Source organism: Suncus etruscus, chromosome 1, assembly GCF_024139225.1.
Source record: "Suncus etruscus isolate mSunEtr1 chromosome 1, mSunEtr1.pri.cur, whole genome shotgun sequence".
NCBI lineage: Eukaryota > Metazoa > Chordata > Mammalia > Eulipotyphla > Soricidae > Suncus > Suncus etruscus.
In genome coordinates this window covers 16,322,206-16,346,194 of record NC_064848.1, presented here as the reverse complement: position 1 = coordinate 16,346,194, position 23,989 = coordinate 16,322,206, and the positions used below count along the sequence as shown (strand labels likewise).

The window sequence follows — 23,989 nt, the reverse complement described above, 5'->3', positions numbered from 1 at the left end:
TATTTTGTGCCTGAAACCGATCTATGAAGAAGTTTGTAAATCACAATGCCTTATAAAAATAATCAAAAAAATAAATAATTTTAATGACACTATTTAAATATATAATTTTTAATTTGGGCTTACACATAACATCTACAATGTATACCATGTTATAACATGTTTGGTATTAAAGCAACATTCTTACTTCATTCTAATTTATTTAAATAAGACCTGTATGTGGCATAATAGAACCATTGATGAACTTTCTAATGGCAAAAGACACCAAAATTATTCTGGTTATCCTGGATGCCATTTCAAATATCTTCTATGCTGCTGAGAAGCTAGGTGAAAATGAGAAACAGTTTAATGATTGAAGAATGTGGCGGTTTGGATAAAATTGAAGCTCTACAAAATCATAAAAATGAAGCTGTACATAAAGCATCACTAAATTTAAATGAGAAGTGTTTCTCTGTAGAGGAAGAGGAAGAACAGAATGTTGTGCCTGAAGTTACTTCTGAAGGCTTTACATTCCAGGTTCAGGACGGTGCTCCTGGGACTTCTAACTTTTAGGTTGTACAGCTGAGCATCTTTTGTTGTGAACTTTGTCTGTTCCTAAGCGTGTCCGACTCTTTCTCTTTAAGAACTCTTTTTAAAAGTGGTTTGTTATTGTAGCACTTTTTACAAGAAAACTACTTGAACAGATCCAAACCGTACATACTGTATGAAGCATCCCTCGAAAGAAAAAGGAAGGAAGGAAGGAAGGAAGGAAGGAAGGAAGGAAGGAAGGAAGGAAGGAAGGAAGGAAGGAAGGAAGGAAGGAAGGAAGGAAGGAAGGAAGGAAGGAAGGAAGGAAGGAAGGAAGGAAGGAAGGAAGGAAGGAAGGAAGGAAGGAAGGAAGGAAAAGAAAGAAAAAGGCTCCAGAGTCCGGGGTCCAGAGAGAGGTGGGGCTGATGGGGAGAGCTCGGGAAGCCTGTTAATCCCCAAGCTCCCTGCCCTTTGAGCAGTGATCCAGGAATGGGTGCATCCGCGCACCATTGGGCACACCTGGGCAGGCACAATGCTTAGGCTCTTGGCATCGGGCTGCTCCTGGGGCCTGGGAGCTGGTGGGGGCACATGAAAGCTGCTTCCCCCTCTGGACTAATCATATCCCCAGCCGTTGGACTTCTGATGCCCCCCAAAACCAGCCAGCCCCTCAGCTCCGAATTCGTGGCCAGGTCCATGGGTGTTTGCTCCATGATGCAACTGCCGGTGCAAGCCTTGTAGGAGGGCCTCGATGCCACTTTCGTTGGGGTGCTCCTGGACATTGGAACCTCCAACCGGCCAGGGATGAGACTTGGATGCCAGGGAATCCGGGAAGAATCTGTGATGGTTAGCACCGTCAACCCCAGCACTGTGGCCCATGGTTGCAGACCTAGGTGATGTGCATGTCAACCTCCTCATTTGAGAGGCCTATCAGAAAATTGTAGGGGCTGGCTGTGTTTCTCTGACTTTTGGGGAGATCACATAATCACATATTCTATATTGCAAACGATGGCAAAAAAAAAAAAAAAAAAAAAACATGGCCCTGTAGGGTTGCTGCATATAGGTACGCACATGGACACAGTTGACAAGGCCCTGGGAGAGCTCTACTGTGGAACGACCTTCAGCCAGTGCGTGGATGAGGGACTCCTGGACAGTAAGCCTGTGGTCCAATTTGGCATCCAGGGCTCTTCCACAACCTTGGACTCCTACAGATACTGCTAAAATCTGGGCTTCCAGGTGTTACTGGCAGAAGACTACTGGATGAAGTTGATGTTTCCATTCATGGGGAAAGTGAGACAGCAGATGGGAGGCAAACCTACGTCTATAACCTTCGATATTGATGCTTTGGATCCTGCCTATGCCCCAGGAGCAGGGACGCCTGAAATCGCAGGTCTCACTCCAAGTCAGCCTCTGGATATCATGGAAATCATTCGGGGTTGTCAAGGCCTCAACGTGGTGGGCTGTGACCTAAAGAAAGTTTCACCAATGTACCATCTTTCTGGGAACACAGCACTCCTGGCAGCAAACCTGCTCTTTGAGATGCTCTGTATTCTTCCCAAAGTGAAAACTGCCTGCCCTTTGTGCCAAAGATAAAACAAGATTACGTGGGCACTTTGATGGAGGTGAGGTGCTGCTGACTGTACATCCATCTATAGACACTAACACTATTGTAGCCACATTATCTAAATCATAATAAAAATAAATTCCATTGTAAAAAATAAAAATTTGAAAATAAACTATATAACACCATTGTTTACAAAGCTGTTCATAATACAGTTGTTTCAGACATTCAGTGTTTCAACACCAATCCTAGCACTAGAGTGGCCTTCCCTCCACCATTATCCCCTGTTTCCCATCCACCTCCAAGCATGCATTCTGACAAGCACAAATAGATTTATTTCATATTGCTTATCACAGCAAAATGGCAAATGAGTTCATCAAAAATAGTTCAATAAAATTTGTGAAAATTGTTATATCTCACCATGGGTTTATTCAAGTCATTGTCTGAATATTTACTGAGCTGTTGCTAGTTGAGCTTTCTATGTTATTTCTTTTTGTTTATTAGGCTTAGTTGGTTATACTTGTTTCCTATCTAATTTGCTCTGCTCCAACTGAGCTGTCAGAATGTGGAATTTGGAGGTGTCGCATGCCATATATTCAGCCATGTATTCTAGGAGCTCTAGGATCTGTATAACTGGGATGTTTCTCAAAACATCCCCCCACCACCACCACCATTGAGAATGCACCACAGTGTTTAGTCCAAAAACCAAGACTAATATACCTGTAAGTTTAATTAGCTTGGTTTGCATTTCTTTTTAAATTAATCATAAATCTAAGCCATTGTTTATATGGCAGTGGCTGTGGGAGGTGGCTGTGACTGATTGGGGATTTCTGGAAGTATGGAAGGGTGGGGAGAAGCTTCCCACCCCCACTTCAAGAAGACTCTAAGTTTTCAGCCTTAAAATCTGTATATATATATATATATATATATATATATATATATATATATATATATATAGTTTCATCTAAAGCAGCATATTTTGGGGGGGAAAGGGTTTTTTTTGAGCCACACCCAGCAGCTTCAGGGCTAATTCCCAGCTCTGTGCTCAGAAATTACTCCTAGCTCAGGGAACCATATGAGATGCCCTGGATCAATCCCGCTTCTATCTTGGGTCAGCTGCATTCAAGGCAAACACCCTACCTCTAAGCTACTATTCAGGCTCCTAAAGCAGCATTTTAAAATGTAGTTTATTGACCTAATAGTTTTTATTCATCAATTTATTATTCAAATGATAATTGAATCAATTTTATTAATGTATGGTACAGCATCCAACCTAACAACTCAGAAGAGATTCATAGAGCTGAATGAAAGAGATAGTTATAGGGCAGAGTGTTTGGGACAAGGCAGTTGTAGTGGGTATTGACTGACTGGTTAGAGCAAAGTTACTTCCCTTGAGTCTGACAGGTAATTTTACTGAGCACACATACATTCTTTTCATCTTCTGGGAGATCCCAGCTTAAAGTTAATTTTCAGGTTGTCGTCATGGTTCTTAGCATGATCAGCCTTATCTTGGATCTATTCTAACTTTGACATGGGCTTAGTATTTCCTTTTTCAGAGGTAAGAATTTTCATAACACACACAAAGTGCACACAAACCAAAACAAGGTTTTCTTCCAGATATGTAATTCTTATTTGTTCATTAAAGCTCAAAATAGATAGTCTTATACTAATATCAAGTTCAAGGCACAAATAACCTCTTATTGTTCTTTCTGCAGGAAATTATTGGAATGCAGCCTCTTTTCCCAACCCATCTTCCTACCTGCACTTCTCCACTTTCCAAGGGGAAACAAGTGCTGATATTTCTTTCTACTTCAAAACATTGATTCCCAAAGGAGTCTTTCTTGAAAACCTGGGTAACACAGATTTCATCAAATTGGAACTAAAATGTGAGTATGACCTTTCCTAATCCTTGTTGCCTCAGGCTGGTCCTTGCCCTATTATATGTGTTCACTTCTTCAAACAAAATTTCTAAAAAATCCTAAAGGGTAGATACACAGTATTGAATAAAGACCCAAATCCTTATTCTAGAATTGCTCCCAAGATGATATTGTGATCACAAATAGTGATCCATTCCAGCCTAATAATATGAGAGAATATAGATTTAAAGTTTTTATTGTATGTGTTTATTTTCTAAAAAGATGGAGGTTAAAATAGAAAATTGTGTAAGGTGATCTATAGAATATGAATAAGAGTTAAATATAAAATACTGAGGGAAAAATAAGCCATAAAGAGCAATATCTTTGGGTATAGGAAGATGGCTTATGTGGTAGGTTATTATGTTGGATGTCATCACCACATGCTTCTTGAAACTCTCACCAGGCTTAAACATTGTTACCCTTAAGCAGTGCTAGACTGCCACCCTTCAGGCCTGTGTCTAATAGCTTGTGAGTCTGTATCCTCAATTTGTACTACAAGACTCCAATAAAATATTAATATCTGCATAATAAATGGAACTGTATGAGCAATAAATTGCATTCTGCCATAAAAAATTTAAGTCAACCCATTTCCCAAAAGGGTTTCATGCTGTACAAGGTCCAATTCTAAAGTTTTAACTGGGGAGATAAGGAGAAAGATCAACAGCCTGATAAAGGGCCAGAATGATACCACAGCAGTGGGGAGTTTGCCCACTGGATGTAGCCAAAAAAAAAAAAAAGGCTGAGCAAAAGCTCTGCATGCTGGTAGCCTAAATTCTGCATGGTCCCCTGAGTAACGACAGGAGCCATCTAAACACAAAGAGAGGGAAGAAGGGAAGAAAGAAAAAAGGGAAGATATAAGATTAAAATTTATTTAGTCAAGGATATATTTTTTTAAAAAGTCACACAGTAAAAGAAAAAACAGAGACTTCCTTGTTCAGTTCAGCTTCATTTGGATCCAGAAGACCCTTTGAAGGTCCTGTGATTTTCGGATGCCATCTGAATGGAGAAGGTAGGAGTTAGCTGGCACAGTTCTTATCTTACCAGGGTCTATCTCCTCAGACACAAGTTCAACTTTTAGAATTTGCAGCCCACCAACTTCCAGGTTTTCTGAAAATTGGTAAATGTCAGGGCTATGCTACATACATGGAACTAGAGAGAATCTCCACGTGATGGAAGCAGGGTGAAAACAGGAAACCCCTGTTCCTCCACAATCTCTCATGCTGCTCCTTATATCTGAGTCCCCATCCTCCAGGTCTGTTCCCCTTGCATCTGATGCTTTGTCAGATATAAAAATAAACCCAACTCACCTTCTACAAAATAAGTATTTTTCTACAGTTAGATAACTATACAGTATAGTGTTTATAAGAGGAGAGTCGGGAAAATCTAATTCTATTGGTCATCCTTTTATTAATTAATAGCCTGGGATAGAGTAGAAAGAGCAGGAGGTACTTTAAAATTAGCTCACCCAAAAAGAAGAAGCCTTAGTCCTTGGGTAAACTACTCACTTTTTTGGAATCCCTATTTCTTAAACTGCAGAAGAAGGGGCAGCACGTCTTGGGGAATGCTGTGATGATAATACCTAGACATACTCAAGCATTTTTTTAATTGCAGGGTTCACTTCCTAAAGATTGTATCATAGATCTCTGTGACATATCTGACTTAGGGTATTCTAGCCCTGAATTAAAATGTAAATAAAACAAAATCCACTCTTTTTGGGAATCATGGAATTTCTGTAAAAGAATTTTTTTATTTTAGGAGGCCATACTCAGAACTTACTCCTTGCTCTATACTAGGGTTCACTCCTGACAAGGCTTGTGGGACCATATGGGCCACCTAGTACCACATGCAAGGCCAGTGCTCTGCCAACTTTACTATCTGTCTGATCTAGGCAGTACTTTTCTAATTATTTTTATTTTTATTTAATTTTTGTTTTGACCAAATTTTTCACAGTAATATTTTAGGTACATAGTAACATTGAATCAGGGGCATTTCCAACACCAATATTGTCCTCCCTCCACCCCTGTTCCCAACATGCATCCCATATCCCTGTCCTTTGCCCCCTGGGGCTGCTAGTATAAGTGGTCCCCTCTGTGTCTAGCTTGTTGTAGATTGGTAGATTCTGTTGTCGTTGGTTTTGGATTTGGTGTTTAAATCTGATCATTTTTTATTTCTACTCAATGTTCATACAACTTTTTGGTCTTGGTACTCTCCATTATTTCCCCCCAATTTATGAGGCAGAACAAGATGGTTCAAGTTATATGATTCTGTTTGAAGGGAGAAAAAAGGGCAGAAATTAAACAAGCAAACAATGGGAGGAGTCCTTCTAGAGGCTGTAAATATCAATTTAAGAGAAGAAGGGGGAAAGGAAGAAAAACATAACAATACAGAAAAAAATCGAAAAGCACCAAAGCAATAAAGACAACAACCAAACAATAACCATGGTCCTGAAATAAAAACAAAACACAGCAAAAAATCAAAAAAAGAAAAGAAAAGAAAACAACAACAAAACACAAAACAATGATCCAGGCAGTATTTTTAAATAACCACAGCATAAAATAATTGGGTCCAAACTTTTTTACTTCCATGTTAGTAACATTTTAGAAGTAACATATGGCAAATCCTCTCAAGGAAGCAAGCAAACAGACCATTCCATATGTGAGTGGTTCTTGCGTTTCTGTAAATGTAACATCTCATCTGCCCATGGTAAACAGACCCAGTCCTGAGTGGGGACAACAACAGTTTTATAGAAAGTGTTGGTCTTCCTAGTTCACCTTCCCAGAAGGCTTTCACACACTTCTTGGCTGGAATGTTGGCAGTGGAAGAGGTAGGAGAATTCTCTGAGGGGACTTTCTTCCTCAAGAAGATGAGCCCAATTCCAGGAGTCTCAGGAAAAATAATTCTAGAAGTCAGACTCTCTTTTCCCCTCTCACTCGTTTGCCTATATTTTCCTGACAGAAAATTTAAATTTTGTTTCTCTGTGTGTCCCCAAGGACTTTTTGTCACAGCTGATGCTTATATAGAGGTTTCCAGAATAACATTTCTGCTAATTAATACACGTGCCCTTCGGGTGAAGTGGTAGATTCTCAACTTGATGAACAGAGCCAGTTGCTTTCAGTTAACATGATACCACCATTAGCTTCATGGACATGTCAGAAAGCATTCATGATGAGAGATTGTACTCATAACCAAGATTTAAAGGTAGTTTAACCAACAATGAGGTACCATCTCACACCACGGAAACTGGCACACATTACAAAAAACAAGAACAATAAGTGCTGGCAGGGATGTGGAGAAAAAGGAAGTCTCATTCACTATTGGTGGGAATGCTGCCTTGTCCAGCCTTTATGGAAAACAATATGGAGCTTCCTCAAAAGATTGGAAATTGAGCTTCCCTATGATCCATTTATGCCAGTCCTAGAAATATAACCTGAGAACACAAAAACACAATACAAAAAAATACCTTCTCACACCTATATTCTTTGCAGTGCTATTTACAATAGCCAGACTCTGGAAACAACCAAGATTCCCTTCAACAGATGAATGGCTAAAGAAACGTGGTACATATACACAATGGAATATTAAGCAACTGTCAGGAGATGTGAATTCATGAAATTTTCCTATACATGGATATACATGGAATCATAGGGTGTGGCCCTCTGTGTAACCAGGTATAGCCCAATAGATTAATCTATTATGTTGAGTGAAATATGTCAGAGAAAGAGAGATAGACACAGAATAGTTTCACTCATTTATGGGTTTTAAGAAAAACAAAAGACATTATTGTAATAATGCCCAGTGATAACAGAGATTAGGGCTGAAAAGACTGACTCTGCGATGTGAAGCTCAGTTAGAGAGATGACTATACTATCATGACAATGTTAATGAGGGAGGGAAGTAGAATGAATGCCTGTCTCAAATACAAGCAAGGGGTGGGGAAGGAGGGAGATGGAGGGCATTGAAAAAAAGAAAAAATAAGAAAAATAAATAAATAATTCAAAATAAATTAAAATTTTGGAATGTAAAAAAATTAAAAATTTAAGATAGGTTTAGGTCAATATCAAGCTTATTGATTATACTTAGTTATTACTCCTGGCATTATTTGCCCACTTTTAATACATTCCATCTATATCTATATATACATTCCATATATATATACATTCCATCTATATCTATATATAACACACTTCTGATCCACTTTATATAACATGATATCTTCCAGTTCTAATCAAGTTGCAGTGAATTACATGATTTCATCACTCCTGTGACTATATAGTATGCACGTATATGCAATATATGCAAGTATATGCCATCATAACTTTGTTATCCCCTCTTCTATCATTAGACACCTCTCTCTCTCTTCACCTTTCAAAGTAAACACCACCATTAGCAAGTGAGCATACAGAGCCATAGGACAAGCAAGCTGTCAGGCCAAGGTCATACAGTTAGAAGTGACAAAAGTTTTGAACTCCAAACATTTTAAGTTCATCTCCAAGGTATAATTTTGGTTTTTGTTTTGTTTTTATTTATTTGTTTGTTTGTTTGTTTTTGTTTTGGGGTCACACCCAGTGAAGCTCAGGAGTTACTCCTGGCTATGCTCTCAGAAATTGCTCCTGGCTTGGGGGACCATATGGGATGCCGGGAGATAAAGTCATGGTCTATCCTAGGCTAATGCCAGCAAGGCAGATGCCTTAGCACTTTGTGCCATCGCCCCGGCCTCTGAAGGTGTCATTTTGAAGACTGAATGGCACTATTTTCCAGAATAGACATGGAAAGAAATAGCTGAGCATACCATAGGGGAATGTTTAAACCTGACTTGAATTTCAGTCAAGAGAGCTTCCCAGAGAGCACCACACTTTCCTTAAATACTTCAGGATGAAATAAGTGGCATCAGTGATCGACAAAGGTGGGGAAGAAACTGAATTAGGAAAAAATGGTTACTGAATGAGATCAGATAGGAGGAAAAAGAACTAGTATCCAATAACCCAAGCAGGATACCCATAGCCTGGAGTGGCTGCCAAGTCAAATTGGGGGCCCAAGCTGTAGCGCAGCAGTATGCCCCTTGCCTTGCATACGGCTGACCCAGGACTATCCTCGGTTCAATCCCCAGTGTCCCATGTGGTAGGTACCCCAAGCCAGGATCGATTTCTTAGTGTATAGCCAGGAGTTTCCCCTGAGTATCACCGGGTGTGGCCCAAAAACCAAAAAAAAAAATTCAACTTGGGTCAATGTTCTCTGTGTGATGGAGAATACAGAGTTGGCTTATTGGAAGTCTCAGTGAGCAGAGACTTTGCATTCCCCAGAGATGAAAAGTCAGGTACAAAAAACAAGGGTGGGGTGAGGTTAGGACAGTGGCTGGCAGAAGATAATAGCAAATGGACATAGGTGAGGAGACATTTGGGAGTTAGAGCCCCCAATTTTAACATAATAGTTGTGAGGCCAGGTGGAAGAAATTTTCTAGAATAAAACCTATATGTCTGGCTTTCGGGTGGAGTGTTTCTAAAGAGTGTGCCATTTGTAGGCAAAGTCGAGCTATGTGTTTTTACTATATTGAGTTTTAGGGGGTGTGGGACAAAGTGTGTTTGTGCTAAGTTGGTGCATGTCTGACTTAGAAGTACAGTTGAAAGTTTATGTCATAAAGAGAATTCTCAGAAAATAAATAGTTGGTGCCTTCAGATAGTTGATATTGTATATAAAGATGTATATAAATGTATATAAAGATGTATATAAAGATGAAAATGTATATAAGGATGAAACCAGATGTGCAAGAATGGAAACCATTTTGAAGGGGCAGCAAGTCGCTTACAGAAGATAAGCAGAGAAAGAATAAAAGAGTGGGGCTAGATGGATAAGGAATTTTAATAAAATTAAAAAGAATATTTGCTTTTTCAGAGAAGTTCCTACATAAGGATCTTAAAAGCAAACAGGCCTAATAGGCAAAAGTCATTGTCTAAAGTGAAGTGCTGGCCAGGGTGAGGAGCAGATATGGAGATTAGGCCTGATGCATGTGTTCCTTTTGCTTGCTATGTGGGGAGATGAGAATGAATTAAATGTAAGGAGAATCAAACAATGAAGAAGAGAGATGATAAGAGTCAAGCAATGATTGGCTGAAGAAGTGAGACCCACATGAAATGAATGGCAATGAATGAGATACAGCCTCAGCACTTCTGGGGGCATTGAGGAAAGGAAATAAACCAGAGAAAGGCAAGCATAAACCATGACTAGTTGGTCCCTTGTGGAAACTGAAACAAGGCATTGTTTTATGTTGTTATTTTTGTCTACTACATGGCTTGCTAGTATTTTTTTTTTTTGGAGAATGCTTAATATTGCTAAAGGAAGAAAACTGGCAACCATGAATATAGCTTCTTTTTTTTTTTCAGAGTTGCCTCTAAGGGAGCATCTTGACTTCTGTTAATCTCTTTTCAGACCACAAAGGCAATCCTGACTATGGTCCTATCACCAGGCACCACCTGATAACACTGCTGAGTCCTAGTGTAGACCCCAGAGATACCAAGTTGGGCACAAAAGAAACCCTCACTTAGTGAAGGAAGTAGACAGTAACAGTAAATATGTCTTGCTTTTATTGAAAGTCTTTTAAGACTTACTCTAAAAATAAAAACTTTTTACTGTGTTTTCTTTATATATAAAACCTTTATTTAAGCACCATGATTAAAAGCATGGTTGTAGTTGGGTTTTAGTCATAAACAGAACACCCCCTTCACCAATGCAACATTCCCACCACCAATGCCCCCACTCCTTCACAACCCTTGCATGTATTTGAGACACGCATTCTACTTCTCTCACTCATTAAGATTGTCATGACAGTTGTTAGTGTAGTTATTTCCCTAACTTCTCTCGCCAGTCTTTATGATGAGCTTCATATTGTAAGCTGGTCCTTCCAGTCCTCGTCTCTATTGTCTCTGGGGATTATTACAATAATGTCCTTAATTTTTCTTAAAACCCATAGATGAGTGAGAATATTCTGTGTCTATCTCACTCCCTTTGGCTTACTTCACTCAGCATAATAGATTCCATGTACATCCACGTATAGGAAAATTTCATGACTTCATCTCTCCTGACGGCTGCATAATATTCCATTGTGTATATGTACCACAGTTTCTTTAGCCATTCTTCTGTTGAAGGGCATCTTGGTTGTTTCCAGAGTCTGACTATTGTAAGTAGGGCTGCAATGAATACAAGTGCGAGTTTTCTAAAAGACAATGACCAAAGAATAATAATAATTCTAAGTGTTACAAACATCCAGAGAAAGACACCCACCCTGAGTGTAAAGAGGAAGATGAGGTATTACTTGACTTACCATGTAAGTCAAGGATTAAAATAGCTAGAGGAAATAGTAGATAAGGACAATCCTGGAAGGGACAATAAAAATTTTAATAATATCTTTATTTAAACACCACGATAATAAACATGTTTGTAGTTGGGTTTCAATTATAAAAAATAAGAATCAAAGCCAAGGAGTAGGGAATGTGTTATATATTCAGGAGATGAAGAACGTTTGGTATCAGTAAGAGTATGAAGTACTAGTATTGAGAGATGTTTTGGCAAGACTCAGGTATGACATTAAAATATTAGGAAATCTAAATATGTTAATCAACATTTACTGAGTTCCAGCCAAAGAGGGACAAAAGAGGAAGACAGAGCTCTGTCCAAGAGTATTTTAGGATCAGGATGTCTGCAAATAAAATGCCCTCTCATACCAAATGCAGTTGGAGACCTGGTACACTGTGAGCCCATGTAGCTTCAGGGTCAAACACTACCTAGCATGGTGGATGCTAACCAAGCATAAGTAACATGGATGGATGTGGTGCTATTCACAATGGAAAACTATAAACAATCTAGATGGTAAAGAAAATCTCTGTTTGTGGTTAAATAGTGTCAAAGAACTGACTGGAAAGATAAAAGAATAAAAATCTTGGGTTCGCAATTTCATAAGAGAGCATTTAAATTATCTAAATCTTTGAGATGCTTAATCCAACCATGTAAATGGATTTCAAAGTTGTATAAAAAAGGATGTTCTTACTGCCTTTGAGAATGTGGGCCACATAACTGAGGAATTTCCTAGTGTTGATGACAAGGTATAGAGAAGACAAGGAGCCTATCAGTCAAAGTCCCTCTTTCCTAGGAGGAGGGAGAATAGTGAGACCATGTTAACATCGGGGCCATTGTTCATTGTTCATTGAAATCCCTTGTGTCCTAAGATGGAAGCAAATGCAAGAAGTAGAGTGTGTTCCCTGCCTTTCTGCTTCCAAATTTTAGCTGGCCACAGGGGACTAGGATTGCATGCAATGTTGCCAATCAGGATCACCACAGGATCACCTGTGATCAGGGAAAGGAAATATTTGATGATAAATAGAACTCATAGAGAATATTTTTAGTTCAGCCATTTACAAAACATGATAGAGGACACAATGAAAACTGACTGAAAAGGATGTTCAGTGAATAGGAAGCAATGAGGGAAAAAAAGCAGCCAAAAACATTGGAATGCTTTAGCACATTTAGCTTGCATGTAGAGCAAGTTTGAGTTTGTTCGGGGATTAGAATGAGTTGGAGAAATGCTTGCATTTAGCAGGCATATCTGCACAGAAACGTGAAGGCAGCAGTTTTTTGCTAATCTCAGGAAAGGGAAAACTTTCATTTTGCTGGATGCAGACTTCTGCAATACATGTGCTCACAGAAGACCCAGAAGAAAATGTTCTGCAATATATAGAAACTGATGAATCAGAAAAACTAAACTAATGCCAATTTATCTCCCACCATTTCAAAATTAGAACAACTTTTCTTATTAAAAAAGCTTCATTTATGTGGACATGAGATCCTATTTAAGTGGTCTGCCAGACCATTGGGTGTTATGTGAAATGTTTTTTTATATTTATATATCTGTACATATAAAGAGAGTGTTTTTGGCATGCAAATTGAGTGTACCTGTATTTTTCTTCTTAAGTATCCAAGCCAATTTAGGTTTTTAAAGATTTAGGAAAAACTTTAGTGTTTTTGCTGCTTTATAAGTATAATTGACTTAAATTTGTTTTGGAGATTTTTTTAGATAGAAAGAATGATTTTGAGTTGGTCGTTATAATAAGGAAAAAACAAAAATCATAAAGCTGAATAATAACACATTCTAATAGCGATTTTTTCAGTTTCTCTATACAAAATTTTCCTTTTGAAATATGGACCAAAAATTTCAAATACATAAAATGAAGATGAACTTTATGCTATATTAAAGTTATTTAAAACATAAGCTATTTGTATTTTGTCAAGTATGAAAATATATACAAAGAATTAATACATTGCAAAATTGGAATAAATTTACCCAGACTGCTTGTTCAATCCCATAACATAGTTATTTGAATACATTTCCTTATATTTTCATATCTCAAGCTTATTATAGTCATATAAATGAGTACAAGGTATTGGTAACTTTTACAAGAATTGAGTTCACTGGACATGAAAAACAACCCGAGTTTCCTTAAATACTACTGACCCACATGTATCTACTACATTGGAAATTTCTAGGTGTTGGGAATGTTTCTGCTGGCAACTTCAAGACTCTCTCCTTTATAAAGCATGTGCCTACCTTACTTTTGTAATACTCCAAAGCCCCCTGAGAAGAACACCCAGCTTTCCTGACCTGCTTTGCCACACTGCTATCCTGTCAGTGCTGTCTAATTCTGCCCAGTAGCATTTTCTTTCCCCACTCATCAGAACTGCTTGCACTGCCCTTTTGAGGCAGGAATCTTTCCTTTTGAAGTAAAACTACCTTTTTGGTAACAGCCCTGTGCCTCCGGCTCAGTTCCTTCACTCTGAGTTATCAAAAGCAAGAACTTGAGAGGCAGAGCTGGGCCTGGAGAACCTGCACGCCAGGAGTTTGGTCCCTTGCACTGGCATGTGGTGAGCACTGGGCTGGACAGCTAGCCAAAGAACCCAGACTCTCCCATGCCAGAGGGTCTACATGGCCTGATCTGGTAACCTGGGCCTTGGGGGATGTGATGGGGTGGAGCAAAACTCCACCCCGATCCATTCATTCGCAAGCACCAGAGGCAGAGCTGGGCCTGGAGAAGCGCCCGCGTGACATATACCCTTTTTAACATAGTCCAAAAATATTCTTATTCTTGACTATTTGTAGGTAAGGAAATGGAATATACTATGTTTGGAGGATAGCACTCAAATAGATCTCTGAAGTCAGTTTCTAAGTAAACATTTCTTTCTATATAGTTGTCCTATCTGACTACAGAGCCTTAGCCTCAAACATTTTTAATATAATTTTTATTTTGATCATAGTGGCTTACATATTGTTGACAATAATATTTGGGTACATATTTACATAAAATCAGGGGAAATTCCCATCACCAATTTGTACTCCCTACACCTCTGTTTTTGTCCTACTTCCCATATCCTCTTCCCTCACCCCCAGGGCTGCTAGAGTATGTGGTCCCCTCTGTACCTAGCCTACTACTTAGTAGTCTTGCACCTGTTTGGTCTTGGTGCCTCCCTTTTTTCCCCCTCTAACTGGGAGGCAGGACTAGCTAGTTCAAGTTACGTGGTTTTGTTTGAAGAAGAGAAAAGTAATAAACTGGGGTAAAAGTCTAATATGCCGAAAATGGGCGGAATCCTTCTAGAGGCTCTCATCATCGATTTGAGAGACGAAGGAGAAAAAGGTGAAAGACTCCACCAGTACAAAAAGAAGTGTCAAATATCCAGTGAGGACTCCAACAATAACGATAAGCACCACAAAAAAAAAACAAAACAAAAACAAAAACAAAAAACGCATGGTCTTGAGATAAGAAACATGACATAGCACATAAAGAAAGAAAAGAAAAGAAGAGAAAAAAATAAGTATAACTGGAGACAACAACTTCAATAACCACATCCAAACAAAGAAATCAACCAAAAATAGATAGGTAAATAAAAATAATAATAATAATAAATGAAGATAAATAATATATAAAAATAAACAATGTTTTGTGTGTTTTTTCCCTCCTGCCCTGGCACAGTAAATATTGGGGTCATTCGAAAAGGAATTCACTTGGCCTAAGAGATATGGGGTTTCTCTGTCCTTGGAGTATATTGTCATGGGATTAACTATAGACTCTGTTCAGGATCATTTACTCTCCCGGTGGTGCTTTTGTGGTGTTTGGAAGACTTCTGCTCTGTCCTGGGTGATACAATCAGACCTCTGTATCTAGACATCTCAGTATCTGCACAAGTCCAGGGGTGGGACTTATGATGAAGTCAGTCTTTGTGGTTCTAGAAGTTCTGTTCCCTCAGTGTCATTTTAATCCATCTTCTGTGGTTGGTGGTCTTGGTCTTTGCACTGAACCTAGGATGGCACCTAGGATAGCGTCTTTCTTTGTGTTTCCAGAAGCCCTATTCCATTACAGTTGTCTCTGCCAGACCTTTGGAACTGGGGATCATGGTTATTGTGCAGGTCGTAGTTCAAACTACGACCCTAGACTAGTAGCCTCAAACATTTTATCTATACAATGTATATTGTATATTGCCTTTCCACGCCCAGAGACCTCTCTACCCCCCCATATCCAAACTGGATTTGTCATCTCCCCCTTATTTAACCCTGTTTACCCTCAGTTTTTAACTCGTTAGGCACCAAGACCGACCTCCTTCCCAACAGACCACCATCCAGCTCCTCAATGACAGACACCCTCTTGATCCCTCATCTTGTGTCTCAGCAAGAAACCACAAAACCACAACCAATAAGCCTCCTGACTCAAGCTTGTGACCTCTCTCACTCTCTTCAAATCGTGGACCGTTGCATGATACCGGATTCAGCTGCAGCAAAACCCCTAGCTCAAAGACACTATAGGACTCTGAAATGCCGCAAATCATATATCAAACTCTAGACCAAAGTCTGTGATATGAAAAAGTACCTTGGCTTTCGCTCCCCACAAGAATATGTCAGAAGACCTAATTGGGAGGCCTATATTGCCTATGTTAGCTTAATACCTTTTTAAAAGTGTATCTTAAGACATGTATTCCTAAACATACAGATAGCCTCCCCAATCACTTTCTACTTTCAAATACCTTTTCTCCCTTTTTTTCTCAATTTTCTTTTTTTTATATATCTCAATTTTATCTATATAATCTATTTTTATATATACATATTATTTTTACCCTCACCAGTTTTGGTGCTGCTTGGTCAAAAACAAAAAAAAAAATCTTGCCTGGGATAATTTCCTTCCTTCCCCAATACTTGCTGTGCCTATACAAAAAAAAAAAAGGTGGGGTAACACAAACCCTGCCACTGCAGCACTTTTTTTGGTGCTGTTTTGTTTTATTTTTTTGTTTGTTTCTTCCACTTTTTTCTTTTTTTTTCCACTTTTGTGGATATTATTAAGTGATTTTTTAATTTTTTTATTTTTTTAGTAGTTGATTCCAAATTCTTTCTCCTCTTTTCCTTAACCCTTTAACCCCCAACAGAACAGCATAATTTGAATCATTCAGCCTCATAAATTGAGGGGGGGGGAATGATACAAGGACCAGTCATATGGACATGTAGTATAAATAAAAAAAATGACCAGAGTGGAACACCAAACAGAATAGATACCCAACCTATAACAAGCTGTAAGGCGGTGACAATTTGCAGTAGGATTCTGGGGGGTAAAGGAGGGAGACGTGGGAGACATGCTGGGAACAAGAGTGGAGGGAGGATAACATTGGTGGTGGGAATGCCCTTCATTCTTTGTCACTATGTATTGTAAATAATTCTGTGTAAATGAACTTCAGTCACAATAAAAAAAAAAAAAGGAAAAAAAGAAAAAAAGAAGCAGAACTTGCCAGCCACATTCAAAGATACCGATGCGCCCCTGCGCAACCACTCTACTCTCAATCAGATAGAGTCCAAGATGTGGGTTCCTCTAAATCTCACGAATAGGGTCCCATTTTCTGAGACCCCTCCACTGTGAGTCCCCATTACATTGGCAATTTTATGGCATTTTAGGGAAGTAAAAGGAAAGCAAAGGAAGAGACAGAATTTCCTCAGAGACATAACATTGTATGAACAAATTGATGCCAATTTATCTTACATGTTGCTCAAGTCCAAAGGAATGATCAGTGAGACAGAAGTCATAGCAATAGTGACCTTAGAAGATACATAACATTGCCTGGAAGGGACACCAAAGAAGCTTCTGGTAAAATTATCTCATCTTAACCTAAAAAATTGTGCAATTTTACTTGTGATTTTCACACTATAGTAAATGTAACTTCAGGGAAAACATGAATAAAGCAAAATTCCTGCCATGAGAAAATCTTAAGTACTGCGTTACAGTAAAATGGTAATAAAACCCTTGATTTTATGAAAGATAGAGACCAGAATCCTCACTGACTAACCCAGAGCGGATGTCATAATTTCTGGACTTCATTGCATTCTCTTATAAAGTAAGATGGTTAAGCTGAATGGTTCCTGAATTCTTCCCTCTCCTCTCTCCACCTCCCCATGCACAGACACACATCCCAACATTAACAATTTAGTAAGCATACAGTGGACCATCCATATCAGGTATAGTTATCACCTCTGTGCTAAGTGATAATTAATCACCATCTGACCTAGTCATGTTCTGGCTCTCAACTCATAGAAAGGTTATGAAAGGAGGACAGACTAGAACAAATGGTATCTGCTTCAATAATTCCAGCAGGTAATCATGCTTAAACCACGGTAATCTGGAAAGTGACTAAAATCACTGTCCTCTAGTGTCTAATTAAATATATATCAGAATTATCTACATGTATCTCAAGCTCAGCAGATCACAACAGAAATCCATTATCTATACCCAAAGCAATCCTTATTGTCTTTTTTGTTTTGTTTTGTTTTGTTTTGTTTTTGGGCCACACCCATTTGACACTCAGGGGTTACTGCGTATAGCTCAGAAATCGCTCCTGGCTTGGGGGGACCATATGGGACGTCAGGGGATCGAACCACTGTCCATCCTACGCTAGCGCTTGCAAGGCAGACACCTTACCTCTAGCGCCACCTTCCCAGCCCCTTATTGTCTCTTTTTTGCCTAATTTCATTACTATCATCTTCATTACCCAGGCTAGAAAATTTGGTCACATGTTTAATGTTTCATCAAACTCTCCACACTACAAAGTCTGTTTCTCTTGAGCAGACACAGGTTTAGTTTTGTCTGTTGGTTGCTGTTGTTTTCTTTTTAGTATACTTAAGGACCTTCTGATATTCTTGATGGTATATTTCCTTACCAGAAGAATCACAGAAAAAAAATGATTATAAAAGGTCATCAATAAAAAAATGTGTTTTTAATCAGAAACTTTCTTTGACTTACATTATTATTATATCAATTATATTATATGTTATGTTATGTCACTATATTATGTTATGTTAGTTTACCTCATTATGTTAATCAATTTTGTCTCTTGAATAAATTTAAAATTTATTTAAAAATTATTTAAAAATTATTTAAAAAATTTTTTTAAAAAAAAGGTCATCAATAAGGATACACAGAAGCTTTCTCAGGCATCCCTCCTTACTTCCAATGATAATTTTCCAAGGTCTTTCCAAGGGCCTGATGGTGCTCAGAGTGTGTGTGTTGCTGGTGAAAATCCAAAGCCTTCTGTGTGTTTCTTTATATGAGTTCCAGTACCGTTCTAGTACTCTGACTCTAGATCAAAACAACATTATAATTTGTTGAACTAGCACATTCTTTTTATCTCTCCTGCATTTACATTCCCCACAAAGAACAACTTTATTTTTATAATTACTTAATTTAAGTACTGTAAATACCAAATTGTTCATGATTGAGTTTCAATGCCACCCTTCACCAGTGACATTTCCCGCTACCAATGTCTCCAGTTTCCCTCCCCTTCCCCTCAGCCTGCCTCTGAAGCAAGCATTTTATTTCTCTCTCTTCTCTCAATTTCTCTCATTCTCTTCCTTTTTGACTGTGTTTTGCATTAATATATATCATTTTATACCCTTACAGTACCTAGTTCTTGTCCAGAGTAATCAGTTCCAACTATCACTTCCATAGTGGACCCTTGTTCATCCTAACTGCATTCACCACTCTTTGTGGCAAGCTTCCTACCATGAAAAGATCCTCCTGGTCCTCATCTTTATTGTCGTTGGATATTATTACCATACTTTCTTTTATTTTTCTTATATCCCATATCTAACTCAAATAAGTCACTCAACATAATAACCTCCATATCCATGCATGTATAAGCAAATTTCACAACTTTATTTTTCCATAATAGTTGTGTAGTATTCCATAGTATAGATGTACTAAGTTTCTCATCTGTTCTCAGGTACTTATAGTTATTTCAAGATTCTGTAAATAATATAAATGTTTTTTACATTTACGGTAAATAATGTTACATGTAAATAATAAATTTACTGCTACTGTAAATAATGCTGTGATCAACATAGAAACGCAAATGTCTTTTCTACATGATATTTTTGGGTTCCTAGGGTGTATCCCTAGGAATGTTATTGCTGGATCATAGAAGATCAATTTCTAGTTTTTTCGAGTAAAATTGTTTTTCTAAAATGATGAACCATTCTACATTCTTTCCAGCAGTGAATGAGAATCCCTTGAGTCCCTTTTTCCTCACATCCATACCAGCACTGGTTGTTTTTGTTCTTTGTCACGTGTGCCAGTCTCTGTGGTAACTCATTGTTCTTTTGATTTGCATCTTCTTGATTACTAGAAATGTGGAGTATTTTTCATGTGTATTTGGCCATCTGTATCTTTTCTTTGAGAAAATGTTTGTTCATTTCTTCTCCACATTTTTGTATGGTGTTAGATGTGTTTTTCTTGCTAAGCTCTACCAGCGCTTTGTATAGCTTGGATATTAACTCTTTATCAGATGGGTGTTGAATGAATAGTCTCTCCCATTCGATGTATTCCATTGTATCCTAGTCAGCATTTCCTTTGAGGTGTGGAAGCTTCTTAGTTTAATGTAGTCCCATTTGTTTTTCTTTGCTTCCACTTGGTTGGCCAGTGGTGTCTCCTCCTTGAAGATGCCTTTTGTTTCAATATCATGGAGCATTCTGCCTACATTTTCCTCTATATATCTTATGGTTTCAGTTCTGATAACACGATATTTAATCCACTTTTATTGATTTTTTTGTGCATGGTGTTAAAAAGAGAACTAAATTAACCTTTCTGCATGTAGTTGACCAGTGTTCCCAATACCACTTGTTGAAGAGGCTTTTCTTGTTTCATTTAGTTTTTTTTTTGCTTCTTTATCAAAGATTAATTGATCATATACCTGAGGATAAGTCTCAGGATATTCAGGTTCATTCCATTAATCTCGAGGTCCTGTCCTTATTCCAATCCCATGCAATTTTAATGACTATTAAAAAAAAACAGATTTTTTAAATTATTTTATTGAAACCAATGTGAATTACAAGTCTTTCACAGTAGTATTTTAGGAACATTGTGACAGTAAACAAGGGCCATCTCTACCACCAATGTTGACCTCTCTCTACCAGAGTTCCCAGTATGCATCCCATAGCTCCAACCTTAGCCGCCTGGACTGCTAGTGTAATCGGTCCATTTTGTGAATAGCCTGTTATAGTTTGGGTCTCCTGATTCTATTGTCATTGACTTTGGTTTATGTATTTAGATCTGATTATTTTTTATTTCCACTCAATGCTCCTGAGACCACTTGGCTGAAACCCGGGGTCCCATCTACCTTTTTTTTTTTCTGTTCCAGTTTGTAGGAAGACACAGAAATGTGAGGCAGAACAAGATGATTCATGTTCTATAGTTCTGTTAAAAAGGTGGGGGGGCAATCTAGAAGCTAGAAATAAAATTAAAAAAAGAAAAAAGGGGGAGCAAATGTGGCAAGTTTGGAGGAAGGGGTTGGGGGTATTTTTTTTATTTTTATTTTTTGCATAGGCGCAGTAAACATTAGGAACATTGGGGAAATTAGAAAGGAGAATCCCTTGGCGTAAGAGATACAGTGAGTCTCTACCCTAGAAGCATACTGTCATAAACCAACTACAGGCTCTGGGAATGTTAGTTGTCAAATTTTTTGTCAAGGTTTTTCTTCATGGTCCCAGAAAAGTTCTGCTCCCTTACAGTTGTCAAAGTCAGTCTCCTGTAATTAGAGATCATAGGATGGAGTGCCTTCTGATTTCATCTCAACATTAGGTGAGGTAAGGCAACCTGCTCTTAGATCAAGTTGTTGTTGTTTCATTTTTAGGGTGTCATACGAACCTACCCTGGAGAAAGTTGGTGCCAGAGTAGTATTAGGGCCTCTCTCGGGGGGGGGGGGGATTGATTCCTGGTGCTGGTACAGGAACTGTGCCAGTTCTAAGGTTGGGAATCAGGACTCAAGGTTGGATGATTGATGTCTGACCAATTGAGGTTTAAGTCCCCATGACAAATGTTTTTTGGTTTTGGTTTGGTTTGGTTTGGTTTGGTTTTTGGTTTTTGGGTCAAACCCGGCAGTGCTCAGAGGTTACTCTGAGGTTACTCAGAGGTTACTCCTGGCTCTACACTCAGAAATAGCTCCTGGCAGGCTTGGGAGACCATATGGGATGCATGCAAGGCAAACACCTTACCTCCAGGCTATCTCCCTGCCCCCCATGTTTATTGTGGAAGAAACTCCTGAATTGTAAAATGTATGAGTTCTTATTCTTATTGTTTCTATCTATACATAAGACTTCCCCCATTTTGGTGTGCCTGTGCAAGAAGAACTGATGCCATGTTATATTATTGACTCATTTGGGGGTAAAATAACAAGCTATATAATCTCTGTGCTCTGGTTTTGACCTGAGGTTTTACCCCAAGTGAGACTTTTCTACTAGAGTTTCCTACTAAGCAGAACCAAAACAAGCAAAATATTAGGGGTAGGGGGTAGGGAAGCTTACCTCTACATATGGAAATAAACACTAAGAATTATAACTATTAAGGAAATGCATCTACAAAAACATACAAAGAAAATATAGATATCCCTATTAAGTCTTTTGAGATAGTCTGGGGCAGATAAGATCCAGAGTATATTTTCAACCCACACCATGGTCTTGTGGAGTCTAATGAATGGTTTGCAGCAGTCAGGGGTCAGGTAGTTTCCTCCAGCTGGGGGTCCCTCTGGAGCTGAATCTGGTAGCAAACAATGGTCCACATTGAAGGGAGGTGGGAGAAAAAAGGGTCACATAGAATGAGTCAGCAGGAGCGTGGCTGCAGCTTCTTGATGGTGTGAAAGATGGGTGAAAGGACAGATTTCTTGTTTTTGTTTTTTGTTTTTTCGGGCCACACCCATTTGATGCTCAGGGGTTACTCCTGGCTAAGCACTCAGAAATAGCCCCTGGCTTGGGGGGACCATATGGGACACCGAGGGATTGAACCGTGGATCCTTGGCTAGCACTTGCAAGGCAGACTCCTTACCTCTAGCACCACCTCGCCGGCCCCAAGGACAGATTTCTTTAGCTCTGTACTTATATACCTTTTATTAAAGACCCTAATAGTTTTTCGGTGTGAAACAAAATTCTATACTTAATATTGTCAAGATATGCAAGGTTTTAACTTAAGTTTTAAGTCTTTCTTCAAGCGTGGCCCCTCACCTATATTGCCTTCTATGTGTGCCTTATCCATCTTCTTTTATTGTTATTCCTCTGGATACCAACCATATCTTCTGGAATTGTTTAAACCCACTGGAATCTTGCCCACATAAAAGTGGGTGGGTTTGTACTTTTGCTATATCTAGATCTAAAAAGTAATGCAAACATAAGGGAGAAACCTTTGCATTTTATAAATATCATCAAAATTTGGCAAGGTAATTAATCCATTGCATTGCCTGGAAAGTAGCAGGCATCCTTTTTAAAGAGCCTCCTCACATCACATTTTCCTGATTAGAGTTTGTATAGAATGTTGTTACTAAAGAAAAACAAAAAAGTATCATATATTTTTATAAATGTCATTTTTCTTCTGTCATTTTTTTCTCTGATTCTAATGTTTTCTAAATTGTTTATATGTGTGCTTGGCCACAAAATCATTTTCTCCAAAAAAGATGGCAAGTGAAATGTCAGATGGACCAAAAAGACTGGAATCAATCTATCTAGTCTCCCAATTTGAAAAAAAAATATTTGGTAGAGGAGATTGAAGAAGCTTGAATTTATGTACTCAGTTCTGAGACAAGAGGAAGAAAGAAGGTGTTATTCCTACTCAATAATAAATGCATAGCTTACTAAGAACATAGAAACATATATAAGAAGTGATAATAAGGTGGGAGGCCTTCCATCTGCTATTTGAAAAGCTAAAACTGTCTCTGCAGGCTCCTTGTTTTCATAAAACAAATGGTTCCAGAAGGAAGTGTTGGTACAAGTGTTACTAATGCTGGAGAGTTGATTCAACAAAGCATGACACTTGGGATCAATTAATTCAAAACAATTTCAAAAGGAGACACCAGGAATCATGGAGCAGTGTTTCTGTTAAATACAATGAGTGCTTGCCTGAAAAAACTCAAGACCAAGAATATCACAAGGGGGCGAAGAAAATACTAACTACACAAATATCTGAAGAAGGATTGACCATTGAATGTCAACTCTAAACCTTACAAAACATAAAGTACACAGAGAACTCTATTTTTAAAATACATTTGTCTCATAACACAAAATAATTTCAATACAATTAAGAGAGTAACTTTAAAATAATCAGGGGAAACAAAAAGACTTATCTGAAACCTAATGCAGAATTAAGATCATTAGTGAAACAAGATCCTTTTAAATCCTTTAGTTAAAGATGATCCATCCATTCTTTTCACTATCATATTTGTGTTTTACTTTTTTCTCTCTTTCTATTATGCCTTTTCTAGTTCAGGTGCTTCCCAATTTTTAAACTAGGAGTTTCTGAAATGAGTATTCAGACATCTAATATATTTTCTTATGGTCATAGTATAACAAATACCATTCATATTTCATGGATAGCTATAAGGAGCTCTGTATCCTGTGTGTTGTTGAACTGTTGTGAAAAACACAACTGCATTTCTGGATTCAGAATTTGAAAGACAAGAAATCATT

The 23,989-nt window shown here is 38.2% G+C and overlaps 1 pseudogene; it reads left to right on the top strand.

The window, feature by feature from the left end:
• Positions 1-1,036: 1,036 nt before the first annotated feature.
• Positions 1,037-2,094, top strand: LOC126012346 (agmatinase, mitochondrial-like; annotated as a pseudogene).
• Positions 2,095-23,989: the final 21,895 nt, after the last annotated feature.